Raw genomic sequence first — 17,125 nt, forward strand, 5'->3', positions numbered from 1 at the left:
GTCTTTAAAATTATAAGTTTACAACTCAAACAACTTAGTAATCAAGTTGAGAGTTTGCAAGGGTCTCATGGTCCCCAGAGATCTAAGCAACTTCAAGAGGAAGCAATTTGCCACTATTGCAAAAAGAAAGGACATTTTAAAAAATAATGTAAAAAACTTAAATGGGTGCTTGCACAAAGTGGGCAAACGGCCCCAAAGGAAGGCACCAGAACAACTCAAAAATCAGAATAATGATGCTCTGAGGGAATAGAGAGGGTTTTCCCCCTACTTCTAACTAACGCTTTAGGAGAAGTAGAAATATCCATAAGTGGGGAAAATATCAAAGCGCTTGTCAACACCAGCACTACACTGTCAGTCCTCAACCCCACCTTGATTAAAAACCGTCTCCTTTGGAGTAAAGAAAAAGTACACATGGTAGGGGTTTCAAACTCTCCTATTATAGCCTTTAAATCAAATCCCCTTCAATTTCAGTTAGGAAAACTAGTAGGGGATCACATTTTTCTTATAGTAGATAGTGTCCCACACACACCTGCTGGAATGGGATTTCCTAGAGACCCATAATGCTCACATCTCATTTTCACAAAAGAGAGAAATTATTCTCAACCTGGGAGACATAGAAGACTTACAAAAGCCCACATGTAGTATTATGCTTGGGAAAGTTAATCAAGATTCTGGACAGGAAGAATTAGAGCCTTTCTTATCTAAGGTACTGACTCCTAATGGGCAAGCTCTTCCACAAATATTGGGAGAATTAAGTCAGCAGTCCCTATAGAGATAACCATAAATAAATCCAAACCTCTGCCAAATGTAAGGCAGTAACTCCTTAGACCTGAAGCCTTCCTAGGAATAAAACCAATCATTCAGGACTATTTAGACAAAGGACTCATAATACCCTGCACCAGCCCTTGCAGTACACCAGTCCTCCCAGTTAAAAAAGCCAAATGAGAAAGGCTGGAGGTTTGTTCAAGACCTAAGAGCTATAAATAAAATCATAGTTCCTAGACACCCTGTTGTTCCTAATCCCCACACCTTACTGTCCAATATTCCTATCACTGCCAGCCACCTCTCTGGTATTGATTTATGTAGTGCATTTTTCAGCATACCTGTAGAGCAAAATAGCCAGTATCTTTTCACTTCCACTTGGGAAAATTGCCAATACACATAGACAGTCTTACCCCAGGGCTTCTCTGAAAGTCCTACTTATTTTTCTCAAATACTAAAGGCAGATTTAGATGACACTGATTTTTCAAATGAATGTACTCTAACTCAGGATGTGGATGATTTGTTGTTCGTACTCCCTACCAAAATGCAGAGAAGATACAGTCCTTAAACAGCTTGCTTTTAAGGGACACAAAGTGTCAAAAGATAAATTGCAATTTTGCCTCCCCCAAGTTAAATATTTGGGACATATTATTTCCCCAAGGGGGCTTTTAATAAACCCTGAGAGAATCTCTGCTGTTATGACATTTTCCCTGCCCAAAACTAAAAAGCAACTAAGAGGCTTCTTATGGTTAACAGGCTATTACAGGAGTTGGATTCCATACTACTCCTTAGTTGCTCAGCCCCTATATAAAAAACTAAAACAGACCCAGCCAGACTCAATCCACTGGGAAGAGGGGAAAAAGTAACACATAGAAGATCTGAAACGGGCTCTCACCCAAGCGCTTGCTTTAGGCCACCCCAATTACAGTCTTCCTTTTTCCCTCTTTGTACATGAAATACATGGGAATGCTCTATGAGTATTAACTCAAAAACATGGTGACAATCACAGACCAATTGGTTATTTCAGTCAACAGTTATATCCAGTTGCAAGGGGGCACCCTTCTTGTATGAGGGCTATATCAGCTGCAGCCACATTATGCAAAAACATTGAAGAATTTGTCCTAGGGTCCCCTCTGACCATCTGTGTCCCCCACTCTGTGAAATCTCTTCTAAGCTCTCACCACACTCAACACTATTCTGTTAGCCACCTCGCCTCTTATGAGCTACTCCTGCTTTCTGCCTTCAACATCATTTTGAAGCGCTGTAACACTCTTAACCCTGCTATCCTGCTCCCCCTTCCAGGTGGACAACAAAAGGAAGAGGAACATGACTGCACTCTACTAACTAATATCTTACTCTCCCCCAGGGAAGATTTATAGGAAAACTCCAATTGAGAATGCTGAATTAGTTTGGTTCACAGATGGTTCTTATTTAAGGGATATTACCAGGCAGGATACGCCATCACTTCCATAACAGACATAATCGAAAGTGCCCAACTCCAAGGAGTCAAATCAGCCCAGATGGCTGAATTAATAGCATTAACTAGAGCTTGTAAATTAGGTAAGGGAAAATTGACAAATATATACCGATAGCCAATATGCTTTTGGAGTAGCCCATGATTTTGGCATGCTATGGAAACAGAGAGGATTTCTTACCTCATCCAGACAGCCCATACGAAATGGGCACCAAGTTTCGGAGTTACCAGAAGCAATTCAGATGCCAAAGCAACTTGCAATCATAAAAATTCCTGGGCACTCAAAAGAATAACGCTGAAGAAGCAAAAGGAAATAATCTAGCTGATGCTGCAGCCAAGAATGCTGCCCTAGGAAAGATGGCCTATCCTGTACAGCAATATACCTTTTGTCCTAAAAATACCATCACTAACATTGTTTTACATTATCAGCAAGCATCTGCCCCTCAAGAGAAATAAACCTGGCAGCAAAAGGGAGGCATGTTTGACCCAAGTAAGAAATTATGGCTAAGGCCTAACAAAAAACCCATAGTTCCCATAGGTGTGCAATTGCCTTTCCTTCAGTTCATTCATGAAATGACTCATTGGGCCCCTGAAAAAATGGTATCATGGGAAAAACAATACTTTTGGAAACCATCGCCCACGGTAGCCCAAAAGGTATACGTTCGATGTACTATATGCCCCAAACGTAACCCTGGCAAGCCCTTACATGGCTCCCAAGGTCATTTTCCTTTGCCAGTAGGACCTTTTGAAGCACGGCAGTTGGATTTTATCTAGATGCCGCCATCCTCAAATTTCAAATATGTGCTGTTCTTAGTTTGTATGTTTTCTCATTGGGTAGAAGCATGTCCTTGTCAGAGGGCTACTGCCTTAACAGTAGGGAAAATTTTGTTAGAGACAGTCATTCCAGTTTGGAGAATTCCTTCTGAACTGCACAGTGATTGTGGGACTCGTTTTACTGGACAAGTTGTTCAATCCATTTGAAAAATCTGGCTCATAATACATTTCCATTGTGCCTACCGTCCCCAATCCTCTGGATTGGTGTTACGGACAAATGACACAATAAAAACTCGGTTAGCTAAGTTGACAGAGGCTTTTAACCTTCCTTGGCCAAAAGCCCTCCCACTGGTCTTCCCTAATCTTGGATCCACTCCTTTTGGAAAACGTTGTTTATTGCCCTGTGAAATCATAACAGGGAGGCCTGTGAGGCTGGATGAGGGCTTATACAAACTGGCCTTACTCAAAGGGGAAATATTGCACTATTGTCAAGAGCTCCTCAAAACCTTAACAAATAATACAAAGCTGGTAACAGAATCTTTCCACAGTGAACTCCAGGGGGCAGATGACCCCAAAGATCATGGATTACAACCAGGTGACTTGGTATATTGGAAAAGACACCAACTGAAGGATTCCGTACAACCCCTCCAGAAAGGACCTTTTTAGGTGCTTTTAACCAACTCTTGTGCTGCAAAGTTAAAGGGAGTCGCTTCTTGGATTCACATTTTATGCCTAAAATGAGCACCTGACCACATTCCTGACCACCCCTGGACTTCCGTAGCAGTCTCTGACACCCACCTGCAAATCAAGAGAACACTGGAGGCTCAGCCAGTCTCTAGGGCTACAACAAAAGCCAACATAATTCCAGAGATGCTGGACCAGGCCAGTCCGCGAGAACCCTAAAATAACTATCATTCTTACTTTCCTTGCTATAGAATATTGCTAAAACCCTCATGTTTTAACTGAGACCCCTAAGAAGCTGTTTGGAATCTATGCAATCTTCTTTGGGATAACTTTCTAAATGGATGCAGCTATACATTCCCTTGCTAAAGCCAGGAAAATGTTTTACTTGTTCATTCTCATTCCCACAATCTCCTCTGTCTACCTACCCCACACTCCTCTTTTCAAACCTGAAAATTTCTCCTGGTCCCCTGCAAACCTCAGCAATCTTCCTGCAGGTGGAGCCCACATCATTTGGTATGTTATAGACCAGAGGAAATGAAGACAGTTACATGGAACAGCACCATTCTAAACATTCCCCAAGGTCCCCACTTTTTAGGTACCTCTATTATAGGGCTGCAACCAAATATGACGCCCTGCAGAAATACTTGCCTAACAATGCCTCAGGATGATCACTGAGGGGGTTTAACCAGGTAGAACATTGCATAACAATAGATATTGGGGATGGTCATTTGAGACAACTGCCTTGTTACAATGTCTCCTGTGTAAACTGCCATAGCATGGCCTGCCCAAATAGCCACCAGCCCTGTGCTTGTGGCTGGATGCTCCTATCCAGCACCAACCACACTGACACTGCCCTTAAAGAACTATTTATGGGAGTCAATTGGTGGACAGAGGTCCCTGACAGCACAAATTCCACCCTAAAACCAGGGTGCCACTGGGAAGCCTTATGGAATACCCAGACAAGAGCATATTTAGGTGTAACCTCCACTCACCTAACAATTGTTTGGGATACCCAGCGGTTCTGCATTGATTCCATTTATCCAAATTGTACAAATGGCATCAGTGTAGAATGGCAACAGCATTCCTGATAGATACATGAAAATTGGCCACCCAAAAAACTAAAGCATGACCTCACTGGAGGAGTCGGAGCTGGGCAAGGCATACTGAGGCAAGCTGAGTTCATGGCTAATGAAGAGAGACATTCTTTAGAAAAAAAAAAATTCCCTGTCAAAAATAGGGCACATTGAAGAAATGCTATTCCAGGAAGAGGGAAAAGGATGGGAAGCTGCTTTAAAAGATAATGCAGCACTCATCAAATGGATAGAAGCAACGACAAACCGTGAAAACGTACTCCCAAATCCAAAGATGGGAACAAGCATGTACTCTTACCTGATAGGGGCTCATGTCTATTTTATTACAAATGGAATTGGAGGTGGATATGAAGCAATGGCCTACGATCCTCAGTACTGAGGCCCAATCCAAACACCTGTGGAAAATATGTGCTCCTCCAAACTTATGGAGATTTTTAGACATTAAATGTGACCTTAAACATTGTGTTCTCAGAGCACAGGCACTGAAGTTAAATGAGGCTCAAAGGTACTGCCCCTGGGAAATAGGTGGGCTATTTTAGCTGATAATAACACATAGTATTCCATCTTCCTTTTAGATTATGAAAATAGAAAAGGAGAATGGCTATGCCCTCAAACCACTTGGAACCCTGATTTTTCCTAAACTTGGCCTCTAATATCCACCCCTATGGGACATAGCATCTGGTATATAAGGAAGGGCTATTTCTGTTGGGAGGGACAACAAAACGCCACTGTAGAATTATATGACTTCTGTAACAAAACCTCCTTTTCTCTCCCAAATACCAGTATATGGTGCAATACAAAAGTGGTGAGAAAAATATATTTGTCCACTGTTAATAAGTCCTGTAACAATTTAGACATTGAGGACCAGGCATTCCTTGCATTTGATTTATACCCTCCTCAGGATGTTATACCCTTAGAGATAAATTGGCTGGAAGAGAGACTAAATTTATTAGATTCTGATTTAGTGTCAGTCCTACAATTCTCAAGTAAGATTTATCATAAAGTTCAAATGACCCTTGATAAGGAGGGTAAGCACACTGTGAGTCTGATCAAAGAATATGATGACGCATGCAGTGGTTTTTTTGGCTGGTTAGATTGTTTACTGCCCTCTGACTCTACCTATAATCTTCTTGGATGCCTAATCTTTGCTATCTTGGGTATTTTGGTATTTGTCTCGGTATTTATCTGGGTATTTGTCACTGTATTAGCATTATATATCTCTTGTAAATGTTATGCCAGTTACAGCAAAATGAACAAGGCACAATTGAAGACCCAGATCATGATAGCTCACAAAATAGATATGATCTGGGATTTTTTAATACTAAACCCTAGGTCTGACTCCATCTCACTCCTTAAACTATTGATTATTACATCAGGTCAGACCATGTCCTCCCGCCATGATCCAAATTACAAATACTTAAAATTATTACCACCCAACCAGACTACTCTAGGAATGAGCATTCCTAGCATTATGGGACCTGTTGCTGTTTGTTGGCCTGCATATGCATTTTGTGAAATACTTTTTGGCCAAGAAGGGGGATGGAGGACTAAGCTCTGTTTTTTATTTTGCCCAAATTCCTACCTAAGGGGTCTAAGGAGTCATGTCCTACAAACCATAAATTCTCATCAGATGGGTTTTATCTGACCCTGTATATCATGACTTTTCAATCTGACTCTGGCATAACATTATGAGACAAGGAAAAAATATTTAACCCCAAAATATATTTCCTTGCCATACCTTGAAATTGCCCTGCAAAGTATCTTGTGGGAAAAATCCACATTCTATAGAGAATTCCCTTTCCCTTTTGTTTTCCTTCCTTTCTTTCCAGATCCAGGAGATAATCAACTAAGAGCCAGGCACCCTTTTAGGTCCAATAAGAAACATTTTACAACCTGCTTTCTCCCTGAACTCTGCTATATGAGAGATTCCTCTGCATAATAAAACTTGGCCTCCACAATCCTTTATCTTAACCTGAACATTCTTTTCCATTAATCCCAAGTCTACAGATAAACTCAACCAATTGTCAACCAGAAAATGTTTAAATTTACCTATAGCCTGGAAACCCCCACTTTGAATTGTCCCACCTTTCTGAACCAAACCAATGTATTTCTTAAATGTATCTGGATTGTTTGTTTGTTTGTTTGTTTGTTCGAGATGAAGTCTCACACTGTCACCCAGGCTGGAGTGCAGTGGCACGATCTTGGTTCACTGCAACCTCCACCTCCCGGATTCAAGTGATTCTCCTGCCTCAGCCTCCTGAGTAGCTGGGATTTCAGGTGTGCACCACCATGCCCAGCTAATTTTTGTATTTTAGTAAAGATGGGGTTTTACCATGCTGGTCAGGCTGGTCTCAAACTCTTGACCTCAAGTGATCCGCCCACCTCAGCCTCCCAAAGTGCTGGGATTACAGGCATGAGCCACTGCCCCCAGCCCTTAAATGTATTTGATTGATGTCTCATGCCTCCCTAAAATATATAAAACCAAGCTGTACCCTAACCACCTTGGGCACATGTTCTCAGGACCTCCTGAGGGCTGTGTCACAGACCATGGTCACTTATATTTGGCTCAGAATAAATTTCTTCAAGTATTTTACAGAGTTTGACTCCTATCGTTGACAAAACATCAACAAATCTCACTTTGCATCTTCTTCTCTTACAATGAATATTCATGGCCTTTAGTAAAGTTGTGTTCAATTATTTCTTTTTATCTTTTTTTTTTTTTTTTTTTTTTGAGATGGAGTCTCGCTCTGTTGCCCAGGCTGAAGTGCAGTGGCCGGATCTCAGCTCACTGCAAGCTCCGCCTCCCGGGTTTACGCCATTCTCCTGCCTCAGCCTCTCGAGTAGCTGGGACTACAGGCGCCCGCCACCTCGCCCAGCTAGTTTTTTTGTACTTTTTAGTAGAGACGGGGTTTCACCGTGTTCGCCAGGATGGTCTCGATTTTCTGACCTCGTGATCCGCGCGTCTCGGCCTCCCAAAGTGCTGGGATTACAGACTTGAGCCACCGCTCCCGGCCTCTTTTTATCTTTTAAAAATAATTAAATTTATTTAGACCTTCTAAATCCTTCAGTGTTACTGGCATTTCTGCTACAAAGGTATTCTCACCAATTCCTACCAATTTTCTCTCATTCTTTGAAATTACACATTTGAAGACTGAACCTAGGTTATATTTTTAGATTGATTTATCACTTTTGAAATATGTTACTTTATTTTATTATCGTTGCTTCTCTCGGTTTCAGTCCCTACTAACTTTAGGTGGAATTAGCACACTTTACTATTCATCCTTCTGTTGTCTTCATGGAAGTTCTATGACAGTCCAGTTTTGTTCATTTTTTAGCATTTTAAATGCCTGGATGGGATAAAAACAGACAGAAAAGTAAAACATAAATAAAGAAATAGCTATTTTGGCAACCGCAGAGAACAATTTCAATGGCATGTTATTAGCATTATATATGAATAAAATGAAATAATGAATGCGAAGGCACTTTGAAAGATACAAAAGTATGCCATGCAAATGTAAATGAACATAATATTTGGCTTGACTTCAAGTGGAAATCAAGAACTGTGAAAATAATGGCTTGTTAAGATTTACCAAATGCCTAGGGTTAAATATCTGTGGGGAGAGCATGGAGACACATAACTAACATCATTTCTTAAACTACTTGAATACTCTTTACGTTATTTACTTATTGGTGTTCTGACTACTGTTGTGACTCTTAACACATCTTAGTAACAGAGCAATGGAAGAGTGCATTTTTACAGTAACCCAGAGATTACAGTGAATATCAGAGACATAAATCAGCACAAAGTCTTAAAAGTGGTTTGACAGGACGGAGCCAGTGTAATGTGGCTTTTCTATTAGCTTGGCTATAAAGTTGGCTATTAACTTAGCACTTAATTGGATCCTCCTGCAGGGAAACCATAAGAGCATTCAGTCCTGCAGGCTAAAGAACATGGTGTACCTGCTGAATAGTGTTTAAGGTACTTTAAAAGTCTAGTTATAATTGAGTAATGACTAAACACAACTCTATTATATCAGACTTTTAGAGGTGGTAGGTATACTGTCTACCTACATAAAATTGTGTCTGAACATCTGAGTCTGAATCCATTTACAAACTGTGTACAGCCTTTGATCATATATTTTAGCCTTTATGAGGCTGTTTCTTCATCTGTATACTAAAAGTGACATTATCTGTTCTTCTTACTTCAAAGAATTATATGTGAAGTCAGATCATACACAGGAAAGAGCTTTAGAGACATAAACACCACAAAAACATTAATTATAATTACCAAATGTAACTATCATATTTTACAAATGAGGAAACCGAAGCCCAAAACAGCTGAATGATTTGGTTAAGGAGCTATTGTGGCTGAGTTAGATCTAGAACACAGATTTTCAAGGCCTCTTTTCTTTTCAATATATCAATCAGTACTGGTTTTTGACATTTTATATATACTAAGGTCTCCATCCATGACTCATTTACATACAATTTATTACCCAGCCATAAAAAGTCATTAAAATTTAACTTTAAGTTTGTTGGAAGCTAGATTTAATTACTATGTATGTGTATTTTTGCATTACTGAACTTCCAACTATAGCTGGGCTAGTCCCTGAAGGAAAAAGTTTTTTGTTTTTATTTTGCATGTCAGTGCTTGGTTAAAATGTCTGTTTTTATAGGAGAGTCACATGAGATACTCTAAACCCTAAATCTAATTACTGGGAAGAATCTAAAAAACAAATCCAAACCTTGTATGAAAGCCAAACCTTCATTGTATTTTCCAGTCTTCCTAAAATAATATTTTTCATCTTCATCTTAGCATATATTTTAAACCTTTAATTTTACTATTCACATAAAAAGGACCAATTGTAGCCTCAAAGATATTTTATTCTAATATGATTTTCATCCTAATAAATGTATCAATCGTGTGTGAAAATAGCATTATATCTGAAGATACTTCCTTTTAAATAAAGCTATTTTGAGTTTTTTCTTATAATTTATGATGGATTAGGACTAAATAATGTCTAAAGTTTGCCTCTAACTCTAAGCTCCTATGAAATAAAACAGAATTATAGGAGGAAACTGGATCAATATTTATTTCTCCAGCTACAGTTGCATGGAGATTTTAGACTAGTTTCATTTTCACAGAAAAAAAATACACAAGGACATGTTCATCCTTGAGGCCTTATTAAGGAATGCTTTTCAAAGCTTTGTGAGGCAAGGCACAGTGGCTCACACCTGTAATCCCAGCACTTTGGGAGGCTCAGTCGGGTGGATCACCTGAGGTCAGGAGTCCAAGACCAGCCTGGGCAACATGGTGAAACCCTGTCTCTACTAAAAATACAAAAATTAGCTGGGAAAGTGGTGGTATGCACCTGTAATCCCAGCTACTCGGGAGGCTGAGGCAGGAAAATCTCTTGAACTCAGGAGGCAGAGGTTGCAGTGAGCCGAGATCGTGCCACTAATCTAACCTGGGCGAAAGAGCAGGACTCTGGCTAAGAAAAAAAAAAAAAAAAAAGGCTTTGTAAGTGTATGGTAGTTTAATTTTACAGTGTTCCACCGTGGAGAACACATGGATTTTGTATCTGAAGATTTGGCTCATGTACTGGCTGATCTTAAGACTCTCTAACTCTCAATTTTCTAATCTTTTAAATGGGGTTTTTTCAACCAGATGCCCAAACTTAACCTATAAGATTTATTTTTTTAAAGGAGGGGGGAGGGCAGGGTACTGAAATAATATAGAAAAGCTATTATTTTAAAGCTAGAATTTTTCAGTCTAGAGAAAGGTAAAAACTTGACTATTCGTTGTATTCACCCTTCGTTCTGGAAAAATTACCCAACTGGGCCCTTTACAAAAAGTAAAACTTGTAGCTAATCTGTATCATTAAGAGCACTTTGAGAAAACCTAACTGCAGATATTTCCAGCAGAGAAGCTAACTAGGTATTCTGGTTAGTAAAGCAATTATTGTGAGTTTCTGAGCTTGTACTTCGTCTCTGCCTGCTTTGTTGCTTTTGAGGTTGAGGCAGTGTCTCTTTTCTTTCCATATGAATCTAAATGGATTGGGCAGCCTTCTTGCTTGTTCCTGGGAAAATATGTATTCTTGCCTGAGAAGGTGCTGTCCAGAAATCTGAAGTTGAGGCCCAGAAGATGGCAGGGTGTTCCTTACTTGACACAGAATGCCACATCACCAGCCCATCCCTGAGCTGTGCTGTTTGCCTTATTTCTCCAAGAATATATGAGCTTCAGCCCCTTCCTCTGTTTTCCAGAAGTGCCAAAACAAAAACGTCAACCAAGCTAACAGCTGAAACATCTCTATGCTAGCAATTTTCCCACAAAGTGGTTGAGATGAGATCTTGAAATATTTTAACGCAAGCAAAATTACTGTGTCCAAACTTCTAAATCACTTTAAACATTCTATTCAAAGTTTTTCAACCCAATGGTTTTTCTTTATTCTGACTAATTTCGTGAAAGGGGGGAATGGATATTTTATCATAAGAGAGTGAGTAGGCATTCAAGAAGTGCTTGTGGAATAACGAGGATTTATTGAGTCCTTCCAGAAGTGAGTTAAGGGAGAGGTGGCACTGTGTAGCACAGATCTACTGACAAGAGCTCCTCAACAGGGTTTGATGATTCTGATAGCCATCTCCATTTGGGTTATGTTTAAGGGATGTTCTCCTGGAATCTGCCTGACACCATTTTTTTTTTCTTGTCTTAGTTCAGTCTACTATACCAGAATAGCATAGACTAGGTGGCTTAAACAACAAACATTTATTTCTTGCAGATCTAGAGGCTAGGAAGTCTAAGATGAAAGTGCTGGAAGATATGATGTCTGTTGAGGGCCTGCTTCCCGGTTCATAGATGGCCATCTTCCATACATGGCAGAAAGAGGGCTAGTGAATTCACTGAAGTCTCTTTTATAAGGGCACTAATCCTATTCCTGAAGGCTTCACCTTCATGACCTAATCACTTCCGAAGGTCTCACTTCTTAATACCATCATATTGGGGGTTAGGATTTCAACATATGAATTTGTAAGGCACACAGACATTCAGTCCATACATGTCTAGTCCCTTTCTCCTGGGCTCAGTATGTATTAAAGGAGCAGAATCTTACTCCTTCCCCCTTGGAAGTTATGCTTCAGTGGAAAGGCAAAGATTGCAGTATTTTAGACAGCTCCAGCTATTGTGTCCATAAGAGGGAAGCCTGTCGGCATGGGCAATTTAAATTAATTTCAGTCTTTTTGTGGACTTGTTATGTTTACAAAAAGTAAACTTATCTAATTAAATTAAATTAAATTAAAGATATGCATTCATTTAACAAAATGTATTGAAGGCCTGTCTTAGACAGTATTCCAGGCACTCGAGATACAGTAATGAATAAGACAAAGTCTCTGCCTTCCCAGAGTTTGTGTTCCAGAGGGGACAGGGAGACAATAACAAATAGGTAGATACACAGTAAGCCAGGTGGTAAATACAACAAAAGAAAAATACAACAAGTTAAGGAGGATATGGAGTGTCATTATATATGCGGGAAGGAGTGTAATATATTGATTTCTGTTTCAGGTATCCATTGCCACACAACAAAACACCCTGAATCCTATTGGTCAAAAAATATTAGCTGGGTGTAGTGGCATGCACTAATAGTCTCAGCTAGTCAGGAGGCTGAGGCAGGAAGATTGCTTGAACTCAGAGTTTGAGTTTACAGTGAACTATGACTGTGCCACTGCACTCCAGCCTGGGTGACAGAGTGAGACCCTGTCTCTAAAATTTAAAAAAAAAAAAAAATTTAAGAAAAAAAATGTAGGATCTTGTAGGTTCCCTGAGGTCTTTAAGCAGTTGCGGTCATATGGCAAATGGGGTCAGAGTTATCTGAGTAATTAAATGGGCTGGACATACCAAACGGCTTTTTCATTCACATGGCTGGCCCCCTCAGATGGGAAGGTTGGAACAACCAGGGTCTGGCCAGGCATTACTCTGTCTGCACATGACCTTTCTATGTGGCTGTCTTGGGCTTTCTCACAGCATGGGGGAATTGAGTAGTCAGGCTTCTCCCATGCTGGTGGCTTCTCCTGAAGCAAGTATTCCAAAAAATCCAGGCGAAAACTGCAAGGCTTCTTAGATGTAGACTTGGAAGTCAGGCAAGCATCACTGCCACCACATTCTGTTGGTCAAAACAAGTCACAGGGACCACTGGATTCAAGGGGAGAGGACTCTGTGAGGCTGAGAATATTGGAAGATGTGGCTCATTTGGGGGCCATTTTTGGACACTAGCTACCACAGTTATTAAAGGGATGGCCTCACTGATAAAGCGATAGTTGAGTGGAGATAGAAGGGAAGCGAGGGAGAAGCCATGTGGGTATCTAGAAGAGATCTCCTAGCAGGGTGAACAGCAAACACAATGTCCTGAGGCAGAAGTAGTCATAATATGTTTATGAAAACAAGGAAACCAGTGTGAACAGAGTGAGATTGGTGGAGAGAAGTAGAAGTAATTCAGGTAGCGAAGGAGGGGTTAGATGATATATAGCCTTATAAGCTTTTTAAGGACTTTAAATTTTATTTGGAGTGATATGAGAAGCCAATCCATGATATTGAGCAGAAGGACGATACGACCTGACTTCTGTCTTTCTTTTTTAGGCTAGTCGTGTGAAGCCGTGGGAGTGGGGAAGGCTGACTTCCATCTTAACGGCTTACTCTGGAACATAATGTTGAGTGAAGGCTGTCAGGAGACAAAAAGGTAGGAAACAAGTTACTGCCATCATCCAGGCCAATAGAAAATGAAGCTTGGAGCAGGGTAGTAACAGCAATAGAAAATATATTCTAATATATTTTAAAGGTAGAGTCCTCAAGATTTTCTGATGTTCTATGACAGAAAGAGAATTAAAGATGGCACCAAGATTTTTTTGCCAGGGCAATTAGAATAATGGAGTTGCCATTTATTAAGCTGGGGAAGACTACATGAGCTACAGTTAGCAGAGAGATGGTCTTCAGGAATTTGGTTTTGTATGTGTTAAGTTTCAGATGCCTATTAGATGTCCAAGTCAAAATGAAAATAAATACAAAGTTTATCAGGTCATGTTCATGCTCTGATTTTATATAATTGCATGTATTAACACAAATTGTTGCACTTAACGAAGAAAATAAAATATTTGGGTAGCACACAGCATTCTAAGAAAGCTGGAGACCCCTACTGAAGGTCTGCAGTGAACTCTAAGCTCTCATTTTGACATAAATGAATAGGCAGTAGTGTCGTGAAAAGAACATAGGCTTTGAACTCAGGTAGACTTGGGTCCGGATGCAGGCTCTACCCTTTATTAGCAGTGAGGCTTCTGCATATTATGTAATCTAAGCCTCAGTTTTCTCATTTATAAAATGAGAATAATGACACCTTGGAATGCAGTTGTTAGAATTAGGTGAGTGAATGTGTGTAAGGCACCTGGCACACAACAGATACTTGGTAAATGGTAGCCATTATGAATGTGCCCACTGCTTCTTTTTCCTAAGTTCTTGCATGGCCTCTTCCTCTGGCAGACATCAGGGGAGGTGGCAGAAAGCAGGGCAGGACTCAGTGAGGGACAGTCCTACCGAAGTGCTGACCTGTGTGGTCCCACCTTACTCCTGGACATGCACCTGCAAACTCTGGGCAGGTCTCTGGGTGACAGTTCGATGGGGTAACAGCAGTGAGAAGCAAAAGCAGTCTGTACAGCTAGCATCTTCCCAGACTGTCCCAGTGAGACTTGTGAACTGTAGTTCAGCAGAAGTGTGGGCGGCAGACACATGCTCAGGTCCCTGGGTTAAACAAGCTTGCATTCACTTATTGACGTTTCAAGCAATAGAGGCACAGCAACATGAGGCAGAGGGACACTGCTGCCAGGGAACATGCCTAGGACAGTACTATCTTGTTGTTTTAACCTTCAGTAAATATGCTGCCCTTGAAGTAAATGACAACTAGAGTAGGAGCATGTAGCCAGTGCTGGGTGCCATCTTCCAAGGTCTAAACTGATATAAGTCCTGTAGGAATTGGGGTAATATGAGTACATAGAAATGTTTAAGAAAACAGTTAAGCAAGGTGATCCACTGATCATAAAAGGGGGGAACAGGTTTGACGAGCCATCTAGGGGCGTGAGCAATGTGACAGAACAGCCAGGCAGTGTGGCCAGGCATAGTAGCTCACACCTGTAATCCCAGCACTTTGGGAGGTCGAGGCAGGTGAATCACCTGAGGTCAGAAGTTGGAGACCAGCCTGACCAACATGGCAAAACTCCATCTTTACTAAAAATAGAAAAATTAGCCAGGCATGGTGGCAAGTGCCAGTAATCCCAGCTACTCAGGAGGCTGAGACAGGAGAATCACTTGAACCCGGGAGGAGGAGGTAGCAGTGTGCCAAGAGAGATCATGCCAGGGCACTCCAGCCTGGGCAACAGAGCGAGACTCTGCCTCAAAAAAAAAAAAAAAAAAAAAAAAGAACAGCCAGGCAGCATGGAGGGCAACAGGATGCCCATAATCGTGAATGATTGTGAACTTAAAGTGAGTCTAGTCAGCATGGTTGCATGTTTTCCCCCAACACTTTTAAGCATGAACTAGGCAGAGAGTTGGTTTTAACCATATCTAAGATACTGCCAGGCACATACTGTACTTTGAAAGGAGAGAGAGGCAAATAAGTTGGTGCATGCAAAGACTGCAAATGGAAGCTGGCTAAGAAGGGGCATTGAGGACACAGTGGCCATGAGAGGCAGTGGAAGGTGTCAGGGTCAATGGACTCTGGGTCCCCATGAAATTGAGGAAATTATTTGAGCAAATCTTGGCATTACAGTTCTTTTTTTTAGATGGAGTCTTGCTCTGTTACCAAGCTGGAGTGCAGTGGTGTGATCTCAGCTCACTGCAACCTCCGCCTCCCGGGTTCAAGTGATTCTTCTGCCTCAGCCTCCCAAGTAGCTGGGACTACAGGTGCACGCCACCAGCCCCAGCTAATTTTTGTGTTTTTAGTAGAGACAGGGTTTCACCATGTTGGCCAGGATGGTCTCGATCTCTTGACCTCGTGATCCTCCTGCCTCGGACTCCCAAAGTGCTGGGACTACGGTTCTTTTTTTAAAAGGTGTTTAAGAATGGGACATTTCCTTGCCATCTTCCCACTTCACCTTTTTTATTCTCACCTTTTTTCTTCACCTTTGCACAGTTTAAATACTAAGTTTATGAGGTAGAGTGTTGCTAGCTGCTTTGCTTCTATTGGGGTTTGGGGAGCAGTGGATGGGACATCGCTCAGAGTGCAAACTCTTATAATTCTCGCAAATAAAGAGTTAAATGGTGTTATTTGGAAGTCCTTTAATATTATCCAGATTTGGCTTAGAGATAGGATTATGCTGCTGAACTTTATTTTTCTTCTTAATTTACAAAGAGTTCTCTTAACTCAGACATTCCAGTGCTTTGTTGGAATTTTCTATGTAATGCAGCCTATTACAGAGCAATTTTGAGGGGAGTTGTAACTTGACCTCTAACGTGAGGCAGGATCCTAATAAAAGAGAAGTCTCCTGACCAGAGCTTCTTGCTCAAATTTCTAACAAGAATGTCTTCTCTCCAGAATGGCTGCAGGAGATCAAATGACAGAGGCAGTTTTATCAGTTTGTTGTGCTGGTCTTTCACCTGCCTGAAAACTATCTTTAAATGATTGCTTTCCAAATGCAATGACACAGCAGTCTGTTTTCTAGAGACCTGAAGTTCAAATAAGCTTCTTGTGTGGAATGTTTGCCCTGGTGATTTTGGAGGTGATTTAAGGCAGAAAGAGCAGTTCTCAAAGACACAGAAAGAGCCAAAAATAATAGAATCTGTAAGATTTTGAAACTGAAAAAAGTGAAAATGACCCACTAAGTCCACCACCCCTGCCTTGAATAGTCTCCATGTTCATCTTCCCACTTCTACACAGGATTGCAGAGAAGCTGTTCTAAAAGAGAGCTTTCTACCCATTTAGAAATTAGGTCCAAGGCTCTGTCAATGTCTCAAGAATTTTCTAAAGTTATATTTATCTTTATGCAGATTTACTCCTCCACACTTGTACTCATTCCTTCATTGGCTACAAAGGGATATTCCCAGTTTGGAAAGTAATTCATTTATTGTTGCTACAACAAACAAAACTTACCACAAGAAAAATTAATCATGATAAACTAGGGCATAAGTCTGGATTTTTTGGTTTTTTTGAACCTATGGAAAACATAGCCTTGTGAAAGGTGACTTGAATTCTCCCCGAGTTCAACTCCATTTTCCTGGCATTGTGGAATGGTGGGAAAAGAAAGAGACCTGAAGTCAGAAGCCTCAAATCCTAACTCTGCTTTTATAAGCTGCATCATCACAGTT

General features: G+C 40.7%; 1 long non-coding RNA gene across 1 annotated transcript in view; it reads left to right on the forward strand.

The window, feature by feature from the left end:
- LOC139355434 (uncharacterized) overlaps positions 1–17,125 on the forward strand; it is a 42,099-nt gene that overhangs the window by 23,541 nt on the left and 1,433 nt on the right. The window contains exon 2 of the long non-coding RNA XR_011606056.1: positions 13,415–13,514. This is a non-coding gene — a long non-coding RNA (uncharacterized lncRNA). The remainder of the gene's footprint in view (positions 1–13,414; positions 13,515–17,125) is intronic.

This window comes from Macaca nemestrina, chromosome 7 (genome assembly GCF_043159975.1).
Source record: "Macaca nemestrina isolate mMacNem1 chromosome 7, mMacNem.hap1, whole genome shotgun sequence".
NCBI classification, from domain to species: Eukaryota; Metazoa; Chordata; class Mammalia; order Primates; family Cercopithecidae; genus Macaca; species Macaca nemestrina.